The sequence below is a fragment of the Schistocerca serialis genome, unplaced genomic scaffold, assembly GCF_023864345.2.
Source record: "Schistocerca serialis cubense isolate TAMUIC-IGC-003099 unplaced genomic scaffold, iqSchSeri2.2 HiC_scaffold_162, whole genome shotgun sequence".
NCBI classification, from domain to species: domain Eukaryota; kingdom Metazoa; phylum Arthropoda; class Insecta; order Orthoptera; family Acrididae; genus Schistocerca; species Schistocerca serialis.
Window position 1 is genome coordinate 17,501 of NW_026047722.1, and position 7,500 is coordinate 25,000.

The 7,500-nt window shown below is 54.4% G+C and overlaps 3 non-coding genes across 3 annotated transcripts in view; all 3 read left to right on the forward strand.

Moving 5' to 3' along the window:
• Positions 1 to 3,565: 3,565 nt before the first annotated feature.
• Positions 3,566 to 5,474, forward strand: LOC126443609 (small subunit ribosomal RNA). Its single transcript, XR_007582045.1, has one exon. It is a non-coding gene; the product is annotated as a small subunit ribosomal RNA (ribosomal RNA).
• A 353-nt stretch (positions 5,475 to 5,827) lies between these two features.
• On the forward strand, positions 5,828 to 5,982 carry LOC126443615 (5.8S ribosomal RNA). The gene has a single exon (XR_007582051.1). It is a non-coding gene; the product is annotated as a 5.8S ribosomal RNA (ribosomal RNA).
• A 188-nt stretch (positions 5,983 to 6,170) lies between these two features.
• Positions 6,171 to 7,500, forward strand: part of LOC126443612 (large subunit ribosomal RNA) — a 4,222-nt gene continuing 2,892 nt past the window's right edge. Inside the window, exon 1 of the ribosomal RNA XR_007582048.1 lies at positions 6,171 to 7,500. This exon is cut by the window's right edge and continues 2,892 nt beyond it. This is a non-coding gene — a ribosomal RNA (large subunit ribosomal RNA).

Here is a 7,500-nt window from a genome sequence, read left to right on the forward strand (position 1 = left end):
CTAACCTACGTTGTACCTTAACCTAACCTACGTTGTACCTTAACCTAACCTACGTTGTACCTTAACCTAACCTACGTTGTACCTTAACCTAACCTACGTTGTACCTTAACCTAACCTACGTTGTGCCTTAACCTAACCTACGTTGTGCCTTAACCTAACCTACGTTGTGCCTTAACCTAACCTACGTTGTGCCTTAACCTAACCTACGTTGTGCCTTAACCTAACCTACGTTGTGCCTTAACCTAACCTACGTTGTGCCTTAACCTAACCTACGTTGTGCCTTAACCTAACCTATGTTGTGCCTTAACCTAACCTATGTTGTGCCTTAACCTAACCTATGTTGTGCCTTAACCTAACCTATGTTGTGCCTTAACCTAACCTATGTTGTGCCTTAACCTAACCTATGTTGTGCCTTAACCTAACCTATGTTGTGCCTTAACCTAACCTATGTTGTGCCTTAACCTAACCTATGTTGTGCCTTAACCTAACCTATGTTGTGCCTTAACCTAACCTATGTTGTGCCTTAACCTAACCTATGTTGTGCCTTAACCTAACCTATGTTGTGCCTTAACCTAACCTACGTTGTGCCTTAACCTAACCTACGTTGTGCCTTAACCTAACCTACGTTGTGCCTTAACCTAACCTACGTTGTGCCTTAACCTAACCTACGTTGTGCCTTAACCTAACCTACGTTGTGCCTTAACCTAACCTACGTTGTGCCTTAACCTAACCTACGTTGTGCCTTAACCTAACCTACGTTGTGCCTTAACCTAACCTACGTTGTGCCTTAACCTAACCTACGTTGTGCCTTAACCTAACCTACGTTGTGCCTTAACCTAACCTACGTTGTGCCTTAACCTAACCTATGTTGTGCCTTAACCTAACCTATGTTGTGCCTTAACCTAACCTATGTTGTGCCTTAACCTAACCTATGTTGTGCCTTAACCTAACCTATGTTGTGCCTTAACCTAACCTATGTTGTGCCTTAACCTAACCTATGTTGTGCCTTAACCTAACCTATGTTGTGCCTTAACCTAACCTATGTTGTGCCTTAACCTAACCTATGTTGTGCCTTAACCTAACCTATGTTGTGCCTTAACCTAACCTATGTTGTGCCTTAACCTAACCTACGTTGTGCCTTAACCTAACCTACGTTGTGCCTTAACCTAACCCATATTGTACCTTAACCTAACCCATATTGTACCTTAACCTAACCCATATTGTACCTTAACCTAACCCATATTGTACCTTAACCTAACCCATATTGTACCTTAAACGTAACCTAATTTGTGCCTTAACGTAACCTAATTTGTGCCTTAACGTAACCTAATTTGTGCCTTAACGTAACCTAATTTGTGCCTTAACGTAACCTAATTTGTGCCTTAACGTAACCTAATTTGTGCCTTAACGTAACCTAATTTGTGCCTTAACGTAACCTAATTTGTGCCTTAACGTAACCTAATTTGTGCCTTAACGTAACCTAATTTGTGCCTTAACGTAACCTAATTTGTGCCTTAACGTAACCTAATTTGTGCCTTAACGTAACCTAATTTGTGCCTTAACGTAACCTAATTTGTGCCTTAACGTAACCTAATTTGTGCCTTAACGTAACCCATGTTGTGCCTTAACGTAACCCATGTTGTGCCTTAACGTAACCCAATTTGTGCCTTAACGTAACCCATGTTGTGCCTTAACCTAACCTATATTGTGCCTCAACCTAACCTATATTGCGCCTTAACCTGACGCACGTTGTCGCTGAACCTGCTCTGTAATTGTTATGCAACTCGTTAAATTAGTGTAGTGTTGCCTAACCGCAACCCTCGCAATATAGTTCGCTATTCGCACTGCCCGGTCCCCTGTGTATCGCGTCATGTTAAACACCTTGCAGGTGTTGCTGACTTTCCACATGCTCCTGCTATACACTGTAATGTGGATAGCAGCAGGACGTACATGCCCCCCCCCCTTCCCCCCTGCCTTCGCAAGCTGGTCGTTGAGAAGTTTGCATGTTCAATGCCCTTCGCATGCCGACGTACTCAGCCTACGTTGTGGTACGGCCTGTCACCTGTCCGCCGATGTACGCAAAACCCACAAACTGTACTGCACATTGGTCCGTATGTACTGAATGATACATCGTGGCACATGTGTGACCGTACGACGACTGCGCCTAGCAACGGCAGACCATACAGTCCAAATATTGTGCACGCAGCTACGTGTCGTCTCCCTATAAGAGCTGGATTGCAGTGTGGTACGCCATTCAGACGTGTGGGAGGAACGGACGCCCTGGATGGCGATCAGCATGAGCAGTCTGTTGATGTAGTGGAGCGTGTATTCGGACGTAGTCGTCTCTTCTCACACACCGTGATAGCATGTTGCACCGCGTTCCACATCTGCGACATCCTGCAGAGGCCGGCTGACAGTCGTTCGCGCAATGGACACCGCATACGTACGGGGGCTACCTTCCACGTGTTCTCGAGGCGTGCACATGTTGTTGCGTCTATGTGGGCAGACGTAGTGTGTTGTGACACCTGACACAGGCATGCAATACTCGTTGCAAATGGCGATGGACGTCTACGTTTGCTGGTGACGTTACGCAAATGAACAACAGGTAACCCGTTGTGGTGCGGTTGTTCTCGCTAGAGGTGAATCAGTGTTGGCGACGATCGGTCGAGCTATTAACCGGTTGTTTCAGGGATACCCACCATGCCCACGAACGTGAAAGGGGACCCACCATGCCCACGAACGCGAAAGGGGATCTGGGTGTGAGGCGATACGCGGCGGTGGCTGGGTGGGACCGTCCCCGGCCGGTGAGGGGGGGCCGCCCGGCGTGCTGGCAGCGCGGTGCGTGGGCGCACGCGCTACAGCCGGCTGGTGGGGGCGGCCAGTGGCAGGCGCGCCGGCCGACGGACGCGGCAGGCGGCGCAGCTGCGCGCCGGCGCCCCCTGCTCGCGGCGCCTTGCGGCCAAAGTAGGTCCTCGCGGGCCCGGTGCGAAGCGCGGTGGCCATCTGCAGTGTGCTGGTCCGATTGAGGACTGTGTGCGCTGAGGATGCGCCGCCGCCCGGCGCTCGGCGCCGCGACGCCGTCTGCTGCTCGGTCGCCCCAGCGGTTCTCGCAGGTGGTTTGTATCGCAGCTGTGCGGACGTGTTGGCGCGTGCGCTGTGCTGGGAGAGTTCGCTTCGGCACCCAAGTGGGGCTTTTGTCCTTCTGTGGCGCTGGCGTTGGAGCTGCCGGTCACCGTAGGTGGCGCGTGTTGTCTCCCGCCGGCAATGCCACGACAGCACGCTCCCGGGCCTCTGTCGGCAGCGGCAAGCTCAGTTGGGAGCACGGGTGGTCGCACCTAAAGCGTCTACTCGCCTAACTCCGGGCGATTGCGCCTCTCTCGAACCCGACCAAGTACTTAGGACGGCGCTGCGCGCCGCCGGGACCTGAGAGGGTTTCGAGGTGTGTTGTGCAGGGGAGCTCAGCCTCCTCCTGTTTGCAGAATAATTGAGCGGACGCTTGCGTGTTCGCGCGGGCCCCCGGGACACACTCCCGGGCGGCCGGCTGCTCAGCTCTAGTTGACGCAGCTCCCTGGTTGATCCTGCCAGTAGTCATATGCTTGTCTCAAAGATTAAGCCATGCATGTCTCAGTACAAGCCGCATTAAGGTGAAACCGCGAATGGCTCATTAAATCAGTTATGGTTCCTTAGATCGTACCCACGTTACTTGGATAACTGTGGTAATTCTAGAGCTAATACATGCAAACAGAGTCCCGACCAGAGATGGAAGGGACGCTTTTATTAGATCAAAACCAATCGGTCGGCTCGTCCGGTCCGTTTGCCTTGGTGACTCTGAATAACTTTGGGCTGATCGCACGGTCCTCGTACCGGCGACGCATCTTTCAAATGTCTGCCTTATCAACTGTCGATGGTAGGTTCTGCGCCTACCATGGTTGTAACGGGTAACGGGGAATCAGGGTTCGATTCCGGAGAGGGAGCCTGAGAAACGGCTACCACATCCAAGGAAGGCAGCAGGCGCGCAAATTACCCACTCCCGGCACGGGGAGGTAGTGACGAAAAATAACGATACGGGACTCATCCGAGGCCCCGTAATCGGAATGAGTACACTTTAAATCCTTTAACGAGTATCTATTGGAGGGCAAGTCTGGTGCCAGCAGCCGCGGTAATTCCAGCTCCAATAGCGTATATTAAAGTTGTTGCGGTTAAAAAGCTCGTAGTTGGATTTGTGTCCCACGCTGTTGGTTCACCGCCCGTCGGTGTTTAACTGGCATGTATCGTGGGACGTCCTGCCGGTGGGGCGAGCCGAAGGCGTGCGACCGCCTCGTGCGTGCTCGTGCGTCCCGAGGCGGACCCCGTTGAAATCCTACCAGGGTGCTCTTTATTGAGTGTCTCGGTGGGCCGGCACGTTTACTTTGAACAAATTAGAGTGCTTAAAGCAGGCAAGCCCGCCTGAATACTGTGTGCATGGAATAATGGAATAGGACCTCGGTTCTATTTTGTTGGTTTTCGGAACCCGAGGTAATGATTAATAGGGACAGGCGGGGGCATTCGTATTGCGACGTTAGAGGTGAAATTCTTGGATCGTCGCAAGACGAACAGAAGCGAAAGCATTTGCCAAGTATGTTTTCATTAATCAAGAACGAAAGTTAGAGGTTCGAAGGCGATCAGATACCGCCCTAGTTCTAACCATAAACGATGCCAGCCAGCGATCCGCCGCAGTTCCTCCGATGACTCGGCGGGCAGCCTCCGGGAAACCAAAGCTTTTGGGTTCCGGGGGAAGTATGGTTGCAAAGCTGAAACTTAAAGGAATTGACGGAAGGGCACCACCAGGAGTGGAGCCTGCGGCTTAATTTGACTCAACACGGGAAACCTCACCAGGCCCGGACACCGGAAGGATTGACAGATTGATAGCTCTTTCTTGATTCGGTGGGTGGTGGTGCATGGCCGTTCTTAGTTGGTGGAGCGATTTGTCTGGTTAATTCCGATAACGAACGAGACTCTAGCCTGCTAACTAGTCGCGTGACATCCTTCGTGCTGTCAGCGATTACTTTTCTTCTTAGAGGGACAGGCGGCTTCTAGCCGCACGAGATTGAGCAATAACAGGTCTGTGATGCCCTTAGATGTTCTGGGCCGCACGCGCGCTACACTGAAGGAATCAGCGTGTCTTCCTAGGCCGAAAGGTCGGGGTAACCCGCTGAACCTCCTTCGTGCTAGGGATTGGGGCTTGCAATTGTTCCCCATGAACGAGGAATTCCCAGTAAGCGCGAGTCATAAGCTCGCGTTGATTACGTCCCTGCCCTTTGTACACACCGCCCGTCGCTACTACCGATTGAATGATTTAGTGAGGTCTTCGGACTGGTACGCGGCATTGACTCTGTCGTTGCCGATGCTACCGGAAAGATGACCAAACTTGATCATTTAGAGGAAGTAAAAGTCGTAACAAGGTTTTCGTAGGTGAACCTGCGGAAGGATCATTACCGACTAGACTGCATGTCTTTCGATGTGCGTGTCGTGTCGCGCAACACGCAGCTACCTGTACGGCTCGCAGTAGCCGTGCGCCGCGTGCGGAACCACGCGTTCGTCTCAAAACTAACGGCAATGTTGTGTGGTACGAGCGCTGAAGCGCTGGAGCGGCTGGCCTGCGGCACCTGGCGCCTGGCGCCGGTTTTGAATGACTTTCGCCCGACTGCCTGTCCGCTCCGGTGTGGAGCCGTACGACGCCCATCGGCCGTGAGGCCGTTGGACACTGAACGCTGGAACAGGGCCGCCACACGCCTCAGTCCCGCCTATGCAACTGTCTCGAAAGAGATGGTGGAAACTATGAAAAGATCACCCAGGACGGTGGATCACTCGGCTCGTGGGTCGATGAAGAACGCAGCAAATTGCGCGTCGACATGTGAACTGCAGGACACATGAACATCGACGTTTCGAACGCACATTGCGGTCCATGGATTCCGTTCCCGGGCCACGTCTGGCTGAGGGTCGGCTACGTATACTGAAGCGCGCGGCGTTTGCCCCGCTTCGCAGACCTGGGAGTGTCGTGGCCGCCTGTGGGGCCGGCCGCGTCTCCTTAAACGTGCGATGCGCGCCCGTCGCCTGGCGGTTCGCATACCGGTACTTACTCGGTAGCGTGCACAGCCGGCTGGCGGTGTGGCGTGCGACACCTCGTACAACGACCTCAGAGCAGGCGAGACTACCCGCTGAATTTAAGCATATTACTAAGCGGAGGAAAAGAAACTAACAAGGATTCCCCCAGTAGCGGCGAGCGAACAGGGAAGAGTCCAGCACCGAACCCCGCAGGCTGCCGCCTGTCGTGGCATGTGGTGTTTGGGAGGGTCCACTACCCCGACGCCTCGCGCCGAGCCCAAGTCCAACTTGAATGAGGCCACGGCCCGTAGAGGGTGCCAGGCCCGTAGCGGCCGGTGCGAGCGTCGGCGGGACCTCTCCTTCGAGTCGGGTTGCTTGAGAGTGCAGCTCCAAGTGGGTGGTAAACTCCATCTGAGACTAAATATGACCACGAGACCGATAGCGAACAAGTACCGTGAGGGAAAGTTGAAAAGAACTTTGAAGAGAGAGTTCAAAAGTACGTGAAACCGTTCTGGGGTAAACGTGAGAAGTCCGAAAGGTCGAACGGGTGAGATTCACGCCCATCCGGCCACTGGCCTCCGCCCTCGGCAGATGGGGCCGGCCGCCCGCGCGGAGCAATTCGCGGCGGGGTCGTGTCCGGTTGCCTTTCCACTCGCCGCGGGGCGGGGCCGTTCCGGTGTGCGGTGGGCCGCACTTCTCCCCTAGTAGGACGTCGCGACCCGCTGGGTGCCGGCCTACGGCCCGGGTGCGCAGCCTGTCCTTCCGCGGGCCTCGGTTCGCGTCTGTTGGGCAGAGCCCCGGTGTCCTGGCTGGCTGCCCGGCGGTATATCTGGAGGAGTCGATTCGCCCCTTTGGGCGCTCGGGCTCCCGGCAAGCGCGCGCGGTTCTTCCCGGATGACGGACCTACCTGGCCCGGCCCCGGACCCGCGCCGCTGTTGGCTCGGGATGCTCTCGGGCGGAATAATCGCTCCCGTCAGCGGCGCTTCAGCTTTGGACAATTTCACGACCCGTCTTGAAACACGGACCAAGGAGTCTAACATGTGCGCGAGTCATTGGGCTGTACGAAACCTAAAGGCGTAATGAAAGTGAAGGTCTCGCCTTGCGCGGGCCGAGGGAGGATGGGGCTTCCCCGCCCTTCACGGGGCGGCGGCCTCCGCACTCCCGGGGCGTCTCGTCCTCATTGCGAGGTGAGGCGCACCTAGAGCGTACACGTTGGGACCCGAAAGATGGTGAACTATGCCTGGCCAGGACGAAGTCAGGGGAAACCCTGATGGAGGTCCGTAGCGATTCTGACGTGCAAATCGATCGTCGGAGCTGGGTATAGGGGCGAAAGACTAATCGAACCATCTAGTAGCTGGTTCCCTCCGAAGTTTCCCTCAGGATAGCTGGTGCTCGTACGAGTCTCATCCGGTAAAG